The 18,944-nt window shown below is 39.7% G+C and overlaps 1 pseudogene; it reads left to right on the forward strand.

Annotated features, from left to right (window-relative positions):
- The first annotated feature begins 13,665 nt into the window (after positions 1 to 13,665).
- On the forward strand, positions 13,666 to 15,151 carry Pgd-ps1 (phosphogluconate dehydrogenase, pseudogene 1; annotated as a pseudogene).
- Positions 15,152 to 18,944: the final 3,793 nt, after the last annotated feature.

Raw genomic sequence — 18,944 nt, forward strand, 5'->3', positions numbered from 1 at the left:
TTTTCCTGTCACCACATTTCTACTTGTCTCATTAAAATGGAAGTGTTTTGTGATGCTGAACTTTACAGCGTTCCCCAGAGCTCCTCTGAGGGTCTCCTCTTGCATGTTTTCTAGATCATGGAGCCTCTTGTGCTTTGCTCCACATGGCCTCATTCATCTTGATAATCCAGAGATCTGCCAGTAATCACACTTTAGAGATAACGTTTGCAGCTGAGATTCCAGGAATTGTAATGGTCTCACTCTTCTTTTAACTCTTTGGGAAGCCATTGCACTCAGATACAGAGGTATTGCTGTAATCCCCAATCCTATATCACCTCTCACGTTCATTCTGCAAGCTTGCCAAATCTTATGGTCCTGTATAAATGAAAATTATTGAGCCACAATTTGTAAAGCCCTTCTGACAAGTTTCATCCTTTCTTCCAAATTTAGGATACTTTAAACTCTGTATCCAAAGGTTCCCATCATTACAACCCCTCATTTAGCAGCACTGAAGTTCCACAGGCTGGTTCTAAGAAACAAGGCTACCTGGAAGACATGGGTTTAACGCCAAGCCCAATGCCTACCTATGGAAGGCTCTAAACAAGAATTTGAAGACACAGTTGTAACTTGATGTGTCCTCAGATCATGTCCTGGTGTCAGCCTTCCACAGAATTTGACTAATGTCAAGAGTCCCAAAACCAATCATCGTTTTGAGCAGATGGACAGGGATTTTTATAAGGTTCAGATTAGACATCCATGAATAACACAAATTTAAGGGAAAAGAGACGCATGCATAATTTATTGTTCATCTACTTGATTTTTAAAAACTATCTGTAATGTATCTAGAATAACAGAGAGTCAAGAGCCCAAGGCCCATCTACATTGTAATCCAGAACACATTTTTCATTTATTTCAAAACGTCGAACATAAAATGAAATCAGACTAATGGTAATTCCCCAATTAAATTATAGGAGTTGGCATTTATCCACAGCCCAAATTTCACCATATCTTTGCAATGATTAGCAAAAGAAATTATTAATGATCAATTATTCAGTCAGAAAGACATTATCTTTGTATATATTCACAGCAGAGGGATCGCTGGCTCATGTCAAAGGGCCTATTTTTTATTTTCTTTAGGACTCTCTACTCTGTGATTTCCTAATGACTTCATCAATTTACATCTGCACCAAGCTTCCCCAGCATTCTTTATTCTCCACAGCCTGACACTGGTTATCTCTTGTCTTCTTGATAGTAGCCATCCACATGGCTGGGAAGTGACAGCTCACCTGGTGTTGATTTGCATCTCCATAGTGATGAGTGATACTGGATTTTCAACACTTCTTTTCATATGCCCATGGGCTATTCCTATTGCCTCTCATAAATACTCATTTAAGTTCTTTGCCTTTATTATCCAGACTTGACCTAATCCCAAATCCTCTCTATCTGTGTATGGAGGGTAGGGTTGAGGAAGGTTGAATGTGGGGAGCACTGCAATGAAGGGTACTGGGAGGAGAGGGGGACAGATATTGGGATATAAAATGAATAAATAAATAAATAACTTTTAAAAACTGTATTTAGTAGCAATGTCACACAGAGAAGGTGAAATGTGTACACTAAACTATTTCAAGCAAAGGGTTAGACTCATATTAAGGATTTTATTTTTGTTTACCCCCTTTGCCTATATTAGCTTATGAATTGCTGCAGTAAGCATTATTTTATTATAAGTTAAAGAAGCAATTTGCTTATAAATATTTAAAAGATAGCACCGTATTATGCCTTATTATAGAATCACACATATTAAAGAAAATGTATACCATCACAAATAGAGAAAAGAAAATATGTTTAAATATGACCCAATTCTTCAGCCTAGTATAACTCTAGTAGTTATATTACAATGGCTTTAAATACAGTCGATAAATTTCTAGGACAAGGACTTGAATATAAAACCACAAACTACAGCCTTTAAAACAGACATGTCACTTGAATAAATAAGTGACATCTGTAATAAAGCAAATTATTAAATTGAAAAACTAATATAGACATGCACATACATGTACACACGTGTGCACACATATAGCTTCACCAACACATACATACTCACACACTTAACATGCACATACAGTTACTCTAACACCACTGAAAGAGCAGCACGTTTGACTGAACATGTTTGCATGAGTTAGCACAAACAGATCCAGATATCCATATTACATAAATATTAAAGCATGAACATTTCTCTTTCCAGTTCCATATTAATTTAGTGAAATCCTGAGATGGTTACTAGGACAATTTGCCTGAGAAAGGCTGCAGTAAACACTCAAGGCTATCTATAACCAATATCCTGAGTCACTGAATATACAGGCTCGCTCACATGCAATTAAAGCAAGGTTTTCTTAAGTGGGTAGTTATTTGAAACTAATTGCTAAGCTAAGCATTTTTTTAATTCTTACAAACAGTTCTTACAAATTTCTCATATTTTTACACTATACCATCATTTGAGACATAAATGTTCAGGTTTTTAATCTCTGCCTTATAAGTTTATTTCTTAAAAAAATCCCAGTCAACGTATTCTATAATAGGTACTTTTATGTGCTTTCAAGATATGGATTACTCAGAAGAATTAGTTTAGGACAAACCCAACGAGTACAGTGGGGGGATATGGAGGTGTAAGGCAAAAGGTACCACTTTTCTACCCCGTAGTGTCAACCATGACTACCACTAGTGTTAAGCATCCTTAAACTGCCCTTTAGCTCCTGGGAAAAGCCAACAGGAAGAACTGATAACTTCTACACATACAAAGATTAGGGGGGATTTTTAACAGTAATGTTTCTTCCCCTTTCTTTCCTTCTTCCCTTTTCTTAGAGAATTGGACATGTGGTTAAATGGGTTAAAGTGTGGACAAAAAGAGATAGGTGTCACATGGGGATTCTTCCAACCAGAAAGGAAATACCCACTACCAAGACAACTGATGTCTTCCTCCAATTGCCCATCTATATAATGCTTATACCTACTTATTTACCAATTATATGCATGCAGTTTTTAATTGGTGCAAAATTAGTGAGGGCAGTTTCAAAAAGTCTTCCTTGATTCATGCCCTAGTAAGGACATAGGTAAGAAATATGACAGAGTCACCAACAATGCAAATTAGGGTGTTTTCTAGAAGATTCACCAGGACAGGATAAAACCATATAATCTTAAAATGCTATCTTAACACTTAAGAATTCTTAAGGATGTACTATTGAATTAGGTCTGTGGACATAGAAAACAACTAGGGAGGATTTTGCCAATAATCTTTCTTCCCTTTTCTTGTCTTCTTCCCATTTCTTAGAGAGTTGGACATATGATTAAATAGGCTGATATGTCTACAAAAACGAGATGTCTGTGTCATGGCTTCAATATTCTGAGGTAACTGAGATAATTGGCGTGGCTCATAACCAGTGATGAGCCTCCTAGTGGACATTAAATTGTTGTTAGACTAGGCCAGTTTCTACCCTATCTCTAATTCTCAAGTGACTCAATCAAAAGTTGGTTTATAACAAGCAAAATTCACTTTTTCTCAGATTCACTAATCTATATTTCAAAAATAAAATTAATACCTTTCAATGTGCCTGAAAAAAGAATACTTTTCAAAAACTATCTTTTTGTAAATTTGAAAAACACCCTCAAAGGCATTTCTGTCAATTAATATTATACTTCTCGATAGAAAATATAGCTAAAGAAAGTGTGGAAAAATTTTAAATCTACTTCTGAAATATTAAGTATGTAATTTAATTGCTAGACTGTAAACTCTGTGCCACTGAAACATAACGTCATGCTATTGCATACATTATTGTTTAAAGTTTAAATTCTGAACCACACTTTTCTTTTTAGATACTGATCCCCAGTAACCTAATAACAACTTGAACTCTTGCTACCAAAAGTAATTTTAGAACGATGAAAGTGATTACTCTCATACACTCGTCTCTGCTTCCTAAAAATAATATCCTCTATTTTTCTGTATGTAGATGCCCTCAAATAGATTAAATATTTTAAAAATCAGAGTTAGAAAAGGGATGTGGATTTGAAACTATGCAAAGGATGCTGATTATCTGGAGAACACAAGATATAATAACACCCAAAGAAGAGAATAAGCATTATCTCAAGGGTTAATTTTCATTTGGTGCACATAAACCAGGCAGTAATTGGTTGGATAAGAGTATCAGTTCTTTTTAATGTTCATGGCAACTGTGTGGGAGAGAATAGTTCACACTTTATAGACGAAATAATTAAAACAAGGTTAAAAAAAACAAAAAACAAAAAAAAATGAGATACTGTAATTGTCAACCTGCAAATGTCATTTACATCCATTCCTCTGATTCAAGAGTCTGCTGTTATTCTTTTCTGGAGAAGAGATCAGGGACAAGATCTGGATAAGAGATCAAATAAAAAGAGATTATTCCAGAAAATAGGAAATATTTGAATGTCCATCTCAGGACACTCTGAGAAAATTACAAAATTTTGCTACTTTCCAATTGCTCATCAATATTCAATTTTAAATAATCCGATTAATCTTTGCAAAGACTTTGGGGAAATTGTAAAGAGTAGTAAACCATAAAAGCCTTGCCAGGTTTTTACTGATGAAACTTTTTAAAACCATTCTGTAGGTTAATGTCATTATGTAGGTGAATGCAGATACAAGATAAAACTGGGCCTGTCATTAGACAAGAAAGAAGGGAGGCAGGAACAGAGGTTCTAAAAGGAAAGGGAGAGGCAGAGAGAAAGGAGGAGAAGCAACATGGAGGCAGATAAAAAAGATCCTTGCCATGCACCTCTACATAGATACAGATTGCTATGAATATTTCTTAAGGGTTGGATTTCTATAGGCCAATTTATCTTGTCTAGGTGAGCAGTTTATGTCTTTATCAATTGGTTGTGAGTTTATTTTGTGGGTATAAATTTAACATATAAATCTGATTGTTGGTTTGTGGTTTGTTGAATCTTGATCTTACTGGGTAGCTGGAATCAGAGAGTTCGCCGCTAGTAGAGAGACGCTGGGAGAGATACTAATCAGAGAAAAATTATGGTTAGTTCCATATGGCCCTCCAGCCCTGGAACTAACTCTAAGGACCAGTGTGGCAAGGTGCCACACTGGAACAGCTTGCAGACCGCCTCGGTCTGAGTACTTGGGAGCAGCATGGAGCTGCTGAGATAAAAGTTCCCCCACAGTGCTATGTGGCCCTACAGGTGCTAGGGCAGAATAAAAGATGTAACCTTTTTTTTTAATATTTACCACAATACCATTCACACAGTTCTTTGACCTAGCTATAAAACACTATACTAGAAAAAATATGTGTAATGCATGTTTTTTTTCCTTGAGTTCTCTGAAATAAGTAGCTAAAAATCAGAGTGACATCATCTCTGTTTCATTAGCATTCTTGTTTTACTTGGATATTTTTGGCTTGTTGATTCTGTTACTCACCAGAAAAATGAAGCCATACTTCAGTGCCTGAGTAGGAAGAGAAGTCATCGATACTTTTAACTTTTATTTCTCAGCATCCTGGAACATCATTTTTAGAGATGTCTTCATTTGTACAGCTTTAGCATGTATGGGTTGGACCTACACAATGGATTAATAAGAATTCCAAATGTCATGATAGGAACAGAACGTAGGCAGCAGATTGTCCTGAAGAAGAGCTATCCCTTAAAAAGGCAGAAGGTCCTGCCTGCCTACAGGAAATAGCGACTTCAGGCTCCATATTCCCCACTACTAGGAGTTTCAACTAGAGTCACCCCCACCAACACCCTTGTCCTAGGTCTCTGGCACATCCTAGAGATGCTACCCTTTTCCCCACCTCCAATTTCTGTCTTATCTCCCCTGCTCTCACTACACCAGATCCCTACCACCACACCCTGATCCTATCCCCACCACCTTTCCCACTGAGTTCACTGCCTCCATCCACCTCCAATATAGATTTTATTCCCCTTTCTTAGAAAGATTCAACTATCCTCTCTTAGGACTTCATTGTGGTTAGCGTGTACTTAATGGCTAATATCTACTTATCAGTGAGTACATACCGTGAATATTCTTTAGGGTCTGTATTATCTCAGGATATTTTTTAGTTCTGACCACTTGCCTGCAAAATTCATTATATCCTTCCTTTTAAGAGCTGAGGAGTAAGTGAACTACACTTTTTTTTCAATCCATGTTTCAGTTGAGGGACATCTAAGATGTTTCTAGTTCCTAGCCATTATGAATAAAGCTGCTATGAACATAATTGAGAAAGTGTCCTTGTGGAATGGTGAACCATCTTTTGGGTGTATGCCCAGGAGTGGAATAGCTGGGTCTTGAGGTAGAACTATTCCCAGTTTTTTAAAGAAACTGTCAAATTGATTTCCAAAGTGGTTGTAGAAGTTTACACTCCCACCAGCAATGGAGGAGTGTCCTTCTTCCACATCTTCACCAGCATGCACTGTCCCTTGAAATTTTTATCTTAGCCATTCTGATAGTTTTGAGGTAAAATCTCAGAGTTGTTTTGATTGGCATTTTCCTGATGACTAAAGATGATGAACAACTCTTTAAGTATTTCTCAGATACTATAAATTCCTATGCTTAGCTCTGTACCCAATTCTTAATTGGGTTATTTGGGTTGTTGGTCTAACTTCTTGAGTTCTTTATATATTTTGAATATTGGCAGTGGAGGGATAAGAACAATTCACCAACAAAATAACCCAAAATGTGTCATGCCTACAAAATGTTCAGGGACAAAGATAGAAGGGAGACAAAGGGAATGACTAACCAATGACTGGCCCAAATTGAGACCCATTCTATCGGCAAAACCAACTCCAAACACTCATAATGATACTCTTTTATTCTTTCAGACAGGAGCCTAAAATAACTGTCCACTGAAAGGATCCACCTAGCAGCTGACTCAGATAGATGCAAAAACTAAACATTAGATGGACAAGTAGGAGAAGGATTGAGGGCCTCAAAGGGGACAGGAACTCCGCAGGAAGACCAATAGAGTCAACTAACCTGGATCCTTGGGGGCTCTCAGAGACTAAACCACCAACCAAAAAGCCAGCACATGGTGGGCCTAGGCTCCCAGCATATAGGTAGCAAATCATCAGCTTGGCCTTCATGTGGGTCCCCCAACAACTAGATCAGGGGCTGACTGTGCCCGCCTATGGATCCCATTCCCCCAACTGGTCTACCTTCTCTGGCCTTAGTGAGGGAGGATGACACTAGTCCTGCAGTGACTGGTTTAAGAGGGTTCCTCTTTCAGTGAAAAAGTAGAGAGTGAGTGGGGAAAGGAGCTGCAAAAGGAGACTGGTAGGAAAGGAGGGCTGATACTCAGATGTAAAGTTAATTAATTAATTAATTAATTAATTAATTACATTTCATCTTACATTTCTAGGTAAGTGTCTACCACCTAGGGAAATCAGGAAAGGAACTAAAGCAGGAAACTGGATGCAGGATTTGAAACAGAAAACATGAACAAGTGCTGCTGTTGACCTTGCTCTCTATGGCTTGCTCACCCTGCTTCTTGAGACAACCCAAGAGCTCCTTCCAAGAAGTGGCACTACTATCTATCCACAGTTGGCTGGACTTTCCAAAATCAATCATTATGCAGGAAAATGCTCACGGTCTTGCGTACTTGCAATCTGCTGGAAGATTTTTCTCACTTGAGAGTGCCCCTCTTCTCTTCTTGTCTCTACCTTGTGTCAAGTTGACAAAAAACAAAACAAAACAAAACAAAAAACTAGAAGAGTTGGCCCTTTGTCAACTTGACAAATAAATATATCACTAATAAAATATAACGTTTTTCTTCCTTGTTTATTCCTGAAATCTTGTGTCATTATCACAACATAAAATTCTAACAATTTAAGAATAAAAATTTAGGGCCTGGAGAGATAGCTCAGCAATTGAGATCACTGAGTGCTCTTCTAGATGTCCTGAGTTCAATTCCCAGCAACCACATGGTGGCTCATGGCCATCTGCAATGGGATCTGATGCCCTCCTCTGATGTGTCTGAAGATATTGACAATGTACTCACATATATAAAATGAATAAATAATTATTAAAAATTAATAAAAATTTAAAGTCTCTTAATTTTGAGATCCTGTAAAAACCCAAAATAAATTGTCTATTTTCTCATTCTAACAGGGAAGAACTGGGGCACAGTTCCAGTCCAGTCAAAGCAGCACTGTGTAACTGTGTCCTCACTCAGTATTTAATAACTCCAAAGGACTTAGGCATCCATGCTTCTCCGGCACCTCCATCTTCACCACACAGCTTGTCTGGTAAGCTCATAGCCGCATCTGTCCATACCTACCTCTGCCCTTGGTACTCACCCTTCAGGCTGGGAATTTCCAATGATATAGAATATCCATTGTCTCAGAGGCTGTGATTTCACCAGTCCAGTGTCTCCCGGCCTCTCATAATAGCAACGTCAGTAGTTTTCCAGACCTTTTCAATTCTGAACTCTTCATGCCCCCTCCAACCATTACCACTTGGAAGACACTTGCATAGAATCAAGTTCAAATGCCAACTTGCTATGCAGCCTTGCAACCCTCCCCGCACCCCCATCCACAGCTTCTGCGTGCTGACCCTGAGAAAAAACTTCCAAGAAGATTTTACCTCAGTGATGCTGCTCTCTAGGTAATCCCACCTGAATCTTCAATCCCAGCTAACTAGCCTTGATTATCCCAGTAAAACAAAAGTTTCAAGTCAGTGGTTTTGGTCTCTTGATAATCATAGCTGATCCTTTAACCTCAGATGATTAGAAACAACACATTATTACTGCCAAGTATTACAGAAAGAGTCAAGATGTCCTTGCTTCTCTCTGAAACATCACAAACCAAGCCTCCATCTCTTTCAGTCTTCCCTTCTTCTATGTACACACAGAGCTCATCACGCTCTCAGTATCTTTTCCAGCCTAAAGCTTTAAACCACTTCTACACTCCTTTCAACAACAATATAGTTAGGTCAGTGACAGCAATAGTCCACTCTCTGTTACAGGTTCTGTTCTAGTTTGCTTTATATTACTGTAAGAAACACCATGACCAAAAGCAACTTAAGGGAGTAAGCCTGAGACAGGAACAAATGCAGAGGCCAAGGAGAAATAATTTCGACTTGCTCAGCCTGTCTTTTTATACCATCTAGACCCACCTCCCCAGATGCAGCACCACCCAGAGAGTTGGCCCTTCCCATATCAGTCATCAACCAAGAAACTGTCCCACAGACTTGCCTACAGGCCAGCCTCTGAAATGCGTTTATCTCTTTTGAGGTTCCTCTTCTCCGATGACTCAAGTTGACACAAACAACAAATAAACAACAAAGGACCAAAAATCAATCATCACATTCCCAAGTCTACCTTTGGTTTTCACTATCTCAAAGGAAGTCTGCCCTTTTTACTTCCCAGGACAGAGTTCTAAACACTGTCCTTTCTTTTTCTGTGATCCTTAACTTCTGTATTAATTACTATATGCTACCTAAATGTTTCCTAGATCTGTCAATTTACCTCCTTCACATTGCATCTATTGCAAGACATACTGCATCTTCTGCAGGCCTGCATTACTGCAACTGCTTCCTAAACTTTCCATCCATACTCATTTGATCTGGAATAATCTTGGTGTATGTATGTATGTGTGTGTGTGTGTGTGTGTGTGTGTGTGTGTGTGTGTGTGACTTATTCCTGCTAAAATCTGTTCTCATTGCCCTTACAAAAGATGTCCAGTTCTCCCACCATCTGCATCATGTATCTAGCTCTCCTTGGCCAAAGTATTTGATAGTGACTTTGAGATTTTTTTCGTTCTTTGAAACTGCCATGCTCCATCTTGACACCTTCCTGGGCATTCCTCTCTGAGACCTTCACATAACCTACCTGACTTCCCTACAACGTGAGAGAAATTTTACATTCTTCAGCTCTTTGGTTTGTTTCTGGAAGACTCCCTTTGATTTTTTTTTTATAAGTTTAGGTCCTACATACTTTCCTCTAAATTACTAGTCATCAGCTTTTAATTCTTATATAATTGTCTATTCCTTTCAACAGAGCTCATCGTTTTTAAGAAAACAAACCATGTATCATCTTGATCTCACTCTATCTATAGCCTCTAATTAAGGGCTTAACAAGTAGGGAAGGTTTATAACATTGTTATATAAGACCTGTATCCAAAATAAAAAGTAGTAGCATTTATCGATATAATTTTTCACAGTTAATTGCAGCCTGTCCTTGTACCAGAAAAAATAGATTCAGTCTCTCTACATAGAGTGGTCACCTTTACACCAGGCCATATTTTGAAATCAAGAAAGCTATTATTGAATTATATTTTTTTAAAAATGGGAAATTTCCAAGGCAAAGTAAAGGCTATGGCTTCTTATACTGAGAGTGAGGAAGATAAAGTAAGTTGAGTACAGGGACTGTTGCTTTCTGTGAGAGACTAGAGTAGTATTGATGTGGAAATACTGGGAGCTTCAGATAACTAACCTATAGGACCATCCATTAATCTCATCATTATTAGTCAAAGAAAGGAAGGAAGCTAGAAAGAAAGAAAGAAAGAAAGAAAGAAAGAAAGAAAGAAAGGAAGGAAGGAAGAAAGGGAGGAAAAGAAAGGAAGGAAGGAAGAAAGAAATTAATTTTGATTTGGAAAAAATATTTTGATCTGGAATATGGTATTTTAATGTTAAACATAGGATGGTGTTATAGTCAAAATATGCAATCACCTGAATAAGCTGGAAACATCAGCATCATTTATTTTGTGAGAGTATGACACACCACACAGTATTCCTTTGTTTGGTGAGTTGTGAGGACATACAGAGAGTATCAAGCAACATGTCTAGATAATTAGGATAGTAGGGGGTACTTAGGAAGACTGAACTCATCTGAACATCAAGAATTGACTATGGTTCTATGTAAATACCAGGCCTTGTGTAGACATATGGTATGATGGCTTACAGGCAGTGGGAGAAACCATGAACTAATGCATAAGGACTGAATGAAGTCCTTAGGGAACATGTGCTTGACACACATGTCAAGGATGCCAATGCCTCAGACTCATGCGAATGACAAAGCCTTGCTGGGGTCAGGCTCAGGGTAATGGCAAACCCTCTTCTTGTCCCTATGTAGATGTACAGGCTGTGCAGAAAGTGTCAGATGAGGCCTTTTCCTCCTGTATGTTTTCGGCCACAGACTCTGTCCCTACAGAGATCTCCTACGCAATTAGTTAACCCTGCCTGTTGAGCTGTATACAGTAATCCCACCTCCTGGATTCTGATGTACAAAATAAACAAGTGGAGTTTCCAAGATGCTGCAGCACAGAACCCAGGGCCAACTTGATCCCTGCTTTTCTGCATGTGTCTGTCTGTGTGTCTGTCTTCTGTCCTTTCCCTCACTACCCCAGTCAGGACAACCGCAAAGACATAGAGGTCACTGCAATAGCTAATCTTGGTTGTCCATGTGACACATCTAAAACAAATGTCTTGTAGGTGTGACAGACATTGTCTTAATTGATAATTGATATCCAATAGCACAGCTAACTGTGGGCAGTGCCACTAGGCACAGGTGGGCCTGAGAAACATAGGCAAGAAAGCCAAGGGAAGAGAGCCAGCAAGCATTGTTCCTCCATGCTCTCTGCTTCAGATCATGACCCCTTGTTCCTGTTTCAATCATTGCCCTGACTTCCCTCAGTGTTGGATTATAAACTAGCAATTGTGAGATAAAACCTTTCCTAGTATTTTTTTTCTGGAAGTCCAGTTATCTTTATTTCTAAAAGTATAGTTATTTTTATTTTTCCACTTACTCATTACACAATCACTTTCTCAATGCTGCCTATGTTTGACTTGTTCCACGGTAGGTAATACATTTCTTTCTCCCTGTCTTCACAACAGAGTTTCACTATCAGCTGAAAAACACGTTCCATTATCTGCTAATGCCAAAGTCATTAGCTTGGTAATTACAATGCAAGGCAAAAAAAGAGGCAGCACACTTTCCCACACTCCTAACTCACAGTTGGCCCACGCACGTATCTGTTGAACATTCACAGTTAGTGTTAGGAAATGTTACTTAATCTAGTAATAAAGAGGAATGGAATGGTTTCATGATCAAGAGAGGGATGAATCATTCCCTGAGCAGTTTGCGTTATTTATGTTCTCCCAATGTATACAAAACAGATTCACAGAAACGATTATGACGAACTAGCATATAATTAGAGAATGAGCCACAAAGAAACTTTGAGCTCATCATATCGAGTCTCATCATCTCAAGGATTATCGAGACTCACCTGCGGGAGGCTGAGCAAGCCCCTGAGGGGTTTTTGAGTTGGCGGTTTTTCCTGAAAAAGCTCTCTGGATGAGTTTGTGAGTGAAGAAGGCTTAGTCGGTGGATGGGGTCACAGATTCCACAGTGCGGGGCGGGGGGACTCCTGAAGGCAGAAGTCATTCCTAGTTGATTATGAAAGATGCAGCTTGCTTCCACAGAGGCAAAATAAATGACCTCACACAATGCAGACTTCCTCCTGACGCGCTGAGGCCTTCAGTTGCCTGAAGAGCAGATTGGCATTCACAGGAAACCCCTCTTGACCAGAGACTGCTGAGTACTACAGATTTCTCAATCCTCATCTCATTCATTTCTATCAACTTCCAAGTTTTCTGCTGCATTCACATGCTGTCCCTCTTCTACTTCTTGCCACATTTGAATCACCAGGGACCGTTTTGTTTTCTCCTTTGCGATTCTGACTTCTTGCTGCCCAGGACCCACAGTGTTCCAGGCAATTGTTTTAACGGCCCTGGGAAATCCCATTTCTCTATCTGCCTGACTGAAACCTATGGCAGAACCACTTCTTTGTACTCTCCTTCCTTCCTACCTCCCACTCTCCTGCTTGCTGAGTCAATCAAACGCAGGCTACTCCTGATGTAGTCCGGACGTCTGCCTTCCTGCCACCGAGAGCTGTGATCTGTTCTTCATATCTGTAACTGTTGCTTTGCTTCATCTGCTAATAGCCACACACATTTTATGTCTCAACTACAAAACTGATAATGTCACTGCAGCATATAAATCATATCACTTCTATGATAAAGTCAAAACGTCTTTCAGTGTGAAATGCTTCGACCTAATAGATGACATACTTTGCTAAATTGACAGTGATTTAATTCAGATGAGCTTATTCTACCCATCTTAAATATAATATAAGCAGGCTAAGTACACTGTCCTGGTTAGGTTTTTTTCTGTTTGTTTGTTTGCTTGCTTGCTTTATCAACTTGTTACAAGCTAGAGCTATCTGGGAACTTTAACTGTGAAAATGCTTCTATCAGATTGAGCTGTTGGGAAGTCTGTGAGACATTTTCTTGTTTAATAATTGATGTGGGAAAGCCAAATTGCCTCAAAGTGATGCCACTCCTGGGCATGTGGTCCTTGGAAGTCTAAGAATGGTAAGTTGGCTTGAGCCTAAAACGTAAGCGAATAAACAGCATTCCTCCATGGTCTCTGCTTCCTTTCCTACCTCCAGGTTCCTGCTAGACTTTCTGCCTTGATTTATCTAAATGATCTGTGGCTGGAATGTGTGAGGCAAATAAACCCTGTCTTACCCAGGTTGCTTTTGGTCATGGTATTTATCACAGTTAAAAAAAAAAAAAACCTAAGGCGTCCTTCATGTCTCTTCTTCCTCTGCTCAGCTCTGTCTGCCGCCACCCTGGCCAAAACTGACATTGTCCTGATTGGACTGGCTGCCATGGGCTAGAACTTAATTTTGAACATGAATGATCATGGGTTTGTGGTCTGTGCTTTCAATAGACCATCTCCAAAGTTAATGACTTCTTGGCTACTGAGGCGAAGGAAAACAAAGTGATTGGTGCACAGTCCTTAAAGGACATGGTCTCCAAGCGAAGGAAATCCTGCCAGGTCATACTGCTCGTGAAGGCTGGGCAAGCCGTGGGTGATTTCAATGAGAAACTAAGAACCTTGTTAGATACTGGTAACATCATCATTGATGGAGGAAATTCTGAATACTGGGATATGACAAGAGGATGCTGGACTTCAAGGCCAAGGGCATCTTGTTTGCGGGGAGCTGAGTCAGTGGTGGTGAGGAAGGGGCTCAGTATGGGCCATAACTCATGCCAGGAGGGAACAAAGAGATTTGGTCCCACATCAAGACGATCTTCCAAGTTAAGGCTGCAAAAGTAGAAACCAGAGAACTCTGCTGTGACTGGGTAGAAGATGAGGGGGCAGGGTACTTTATGAAGATGGTGCACAACGGGGTAGTATATGGTGACATGCACTTACCACTTGATGAAGAATGTTCTGGGCATGCGGCATGAGGAGTTGGCTCAGGCATTTGAAGACAATGGAACAAAACAGAGCTGGACTCATCCCTGATTGAAATCACTGCTAATGTTCTCAAATTCTGGAACACTGATGGCAAAGAGCTATTACCGAAGATCTGTCTCAGTGCTGGGCAGAAGGGACTGCCATCTCAGCTCTGGAGTACAGCATGCCCGTCACACTCATTGGAGAACCTTGCCTTTGCTCAGTGCTTATCCTCTCTGAAGGAGGAGTGAGTTCAGGCCAGCAAAAAGCTGAAAGGTCCCAAGATGGTCCAGCCAGAAGGCAGTAAGAAGTCATTCCTGGAAGATATCCATAAGGCCCTCTACACTTCCAAGATCATCTCCGATTCTCAAGGCTTTATGCTGCTCAGACAGGCAGCCACTGAGTTTGGCTGGACCCTCAATTACGGAGGCATTGCCCTTACGTGGAGACGGGGCTGCATCACTAGAAGTGTATTTCTGGGAAAAATTAAAGATGTATTTGAGAGAAACCCAGAACTTCAGCACCTACTGCTAGATGACTTCTTTAAGTCAGCAGTTGCCAACTGCCAGGACTCCTGGCGCCAGGTGATCAGCACCAGGGTACAAGCAGACATCACCCATGCCCTGCTTCACTACTTCCCTTCCTTCTATGATGGGTACAGACATGAGATGCTGCCAGCAAACCTCATCCAGGCTCCATGGGATTACTTTGGGGCTCATACCTATGAACTCTTAGCCAAACCAGGAGAATTTATTCACACCAACTGAACAGGAGAATTCATCCACACCAACTGGACAGGCCACAGTGGCAGTGTATCGTCCTCTTCATACAAAGCTTGTGGTTTTGCCCAGCAACAGGTCAGACCCTGTGGCACTCGGCACCCTTCTTTTCTCTAGTTCCTGGTCAAATCTCTTAGCTAAGTGTTGACTGTGATTGCTGAAGAAGTCACCAAGGTCTTTTGTTTCTGAACCACCATGTGCTTGCTCCACCTCGAACTTTGTGCTGCCCAGAAATTGACCTTGTGTGCTACTCTGTGACCACTCCCTGGCTCAGCTGTGCCACGTGGGTCAGTCAGGCTGTAGCTCTTAGCACAGAGAGGGGATGGGTGTGTGAGATTGAACGGCCTGGACCATGGATCATTCATGTGGGTTCTGCTCTCCTCCACTCCATAAAAGAGTGTATGGTTACACTCTTCTGGGTGTGCCTGGCAGAAAGATAGCCACTAGGTTCACTATTGGGAATTGATTTGTTTTTTTGTTCATTTTTAACTCTGACATTTTTTTAAGACTCCAACTAAAACAGGCCACATTAATTTGAGAGTAATGAGTAAATCTAGAGGTAGATGAGGAGCCAAGGAGTAGGTGGGCAGAGGCTTTCTTGTTGGGTCTTACTGGCACAGCAGGTACTTGGATGTTCACGTAACATCCACCCAATCACACACTTGTAATAAACTTTTTGACTGGCATGGAAAAAATAAAAAGCAAAAACAAAAAAAAAATAAACGAACAAAACCACCTAAGACTCATACTAATCAAAAGACAGGTTTTCTGATTAAATTCTTTACATTTTAAAGGAATAACTATATGTTTTCTATTAGAAACCCGATTTGGTCTGAGGTTCAGTACATAAAAGTGTTGTTTTGAAAGTCTGATGACTTGAGTTCAAGCCTAAGAACCTAAGCAAAGGTTTGGGTGTGGTGGCACAATCCTATGCCCAGCACTGCTATGGTGAAATGGATATGGAGACAAGGGAATCAGCGTGAAGCTGAGTATACTGTACAGGGGGCGGGGGGAACGCCTCGTAAGTCTCTCCTCTCCTTATCTTTGATCTCGCAGTGAAAGGCTCCTAGCTCACCCAGGATCCTCATCCCTTCCAGACTAATTTGTCTTTCTTCCTCCCCATTGCATATCCACCTTTTTGACTCTACCTTTTCCAAATTTCCCATTCCTTTAACCTCCTGAGTAGCTTTTCCTGCATCCTGTCTCCAGTGGTGTTGTCCACTTGCTCCTGCATTTTGTTTCACCAGACACTACCATTTTCTCTTTTTCTTCTCATCATTTAGAATGGCCTTTCTCTGGACAAATACCCATGCCAACCCCAGAATAAGCAATTGGGAGACAAAGGTGGCCGAATGAATCTCCTGTTTCAAATATACTGCACTGTCTAGCCTGTGTAGGGACTTCTTTGTATGGCTTGTAGAGTCTTTCCTTGACACAGATACTTCATAAAGAATTTTAAATGCCTGAGAAAATAGCACACCATGTTTCAAAGGTGGATTGGCAGAAATACTCAAAAGTTGCTATTTATACTACCTGTCACCTCCAACCTGATATTCCTCCATGTTTCAAGAGGAGAGAGCTAAAATCACAACATAGAACTCTTTCTAGAACCATAGTTCTTAGACCTTTAGGCCATAACACTAAAAAAGACCATCAGAAAACAAAGATATTTACATTACAATTCATAGTAGTAGCAAGTTGCAATTATGAAGTAGCAATGGAAATGATTTTGTGGTTGGGATCCCTGCAACATGGGAAGCTATATTAAAGTGTCACAGCATTAGGAAGATTAAGAGGCACTGTTCTTTTTTTTTTTTTTCTTTTTTTTTTTTTTTTCGGAGCTGGGGACCGAACCCAGGGCCTTGCGCTTGCTAGGCAAGCGCTCTACCACTGAGCTAAATCCCCAACCCAAGAGGCACTGTTCTTGAAGAAGGTCTTCATTGAGGCAAAATTGGCTCTGTAGTAATTCTGACATTTTTCTGAACTTCATGAACATTCTAGGTTTTTGTTGCTGTTGTTCAGTTGGTTAGTTGATTTTTTTTCTCTACATTTTGATTGGAGAAGAATCTATAAAACTAGACCTAAAGTAAATCTATATTTTCAACATTCATAATTCTCTGTGTACTCATGTGAAGTGTAACACTTTGAGTTTCTGTGCAAAAGCTAACAATGAGGGATGTTGTATCACTGTCTACCTATTTAATAATGTGACATGTTCTTCTTGGTCTATCAAAAACATACTCTAGGGCTGGAAAGTTGGCTCATCGGTTAAGAGCACTGGATGCTATTTCTGATTGTCCAAACTTGATTCCCCAACACCTACATGGCTACTTACAACTATCTGTAACTCCAGAACCAAGACATCCAATGCCCTTTTCTGGTTGTGTGGGCACTAGGTCTACATGTGGTACATTTACATATATGCAGGTCAAACATCAATACGCATAAGATTTTTTTTCAAAAGAACAATGAATGAAGTACACTGGACTTCCTTGCTTCAAACTGCAAACAGGTGGTCTGGAAAGTTACCTTGTGCCATGAAAACCTAGTTATTGTAATACATGCATCAGAATGTCAAAATAAACACATCACTTAGTTTTCAAGTTCTGTGGAGTTGAAACAGAGGTCTTTATCAAAGGCAAGTGTGGGATCAAAGCAGAAGGTGTACCCAAGAAAACATCCTTTCTGTTACAGTGGCATTGGGATGCTACAGTCCCCTTGGTGGCTTTTCCTTCACCAATAGATACTGGAATGGAGCAGACCACTGTTCACTGCAAATTTCTTGGAAAGCACTGTGTATCTGATCTTGGAAAAAATGTACTTTTACAGTAAGTTATGGCTTCAGAATGGCAAATGCAATCTAATGGGTTTTTTTAAATCAGCAAATTTTGTTATGATTTCTTTTGTTTTTTTAAACTCTGCAGCTCTCTTAGATACTTTCCCAATACTGTGACGGAACATACTAATAAAATAAAACTAAGAAAGAAGAGGTTTAGTTTGACCTCGAGTTCCAGAGTGCATACAGTCAGGGCAAATGAAACAGCAGCAGCAACTTGAGGCCAGCCTGGCAGTCAAGAAGCAGCGGGGGAAATTTGTCTGAAGTAAGAACAGGCTCTAAATCCTCAGTTTAGTGGATTATATTCTCCAGCAAGACTTCACCTCCTATAGGTTCCACAGGGTCTCCAACTGGTGACCAAGTATTCAAATCCATGAGTGGCTGGAGGGTGTTAACTATATAAACTACGTTAGCCCAGGTTTGCCTGGAGCATACTCTGTAGCTCAGGGTAGCTTCATAGTTATCCTCCTGCCTTAACTTCTCAAGTGCTGGCTTTACAGGCTTAAGCCACCAATTCTTTGGAAGTTATTATTAACAAATATTTTACAATTTAATTTTATATGCATGTATTCCTTTTGGGCTTTACTTTCTTTTCTGTATACTCAAAATAAAGTGTTTGTAGAAAATTAAAAATAAAAATTAGTCTTTTCAAGTGAGTTTATTCCTAACTGGCATAGATTTTAACAATCAGAGTGGAATAACATTTATGATGTTATTATACTAACTTTAAAAATACAAGCTGAAGATATTTTAGTGTATATTTTTAATAACAAGTTGTTCGTTTTAAGTCAAAAAGCTATAAAGAAAAAAAAACCCTTAAGCCCACACAATGACCATCATATAAAATGTTAATAAACAAATAAATTTAACATGGATACATTTACATTAGGACATTAAAAGTGTATAAAGAAAAATAAAAGTAATTTTTGCACTCTTGACTCAGAGCTAATTTCCCTTAATATAACAATTACAATTTGAAGCAAATGTCTTCTTCCAAGAGAAATATAGGCTTGTAAAGTTTCAGGTGTGAGTTCTACACGCACTGTTATTATATGGTGACAGCAATAGTGCCTT

The sequence above is a fragment of the Rattus norvegicus genome, chromosome 11 (assembly GCF_021556685.1).
Source record: "Rattus norvegicus strain SHRSP/BbbUtx chromosome 11, alternate assembly SHRSP_T2T, whole genome shotgun sequence".
Taxonomy (NCBI): domain Eukaryota; kingdom Metazoa; phylum Chordata; class Mammalia; order Rodentia; family Muridae; genus Rattus; species Rattus norvegicus.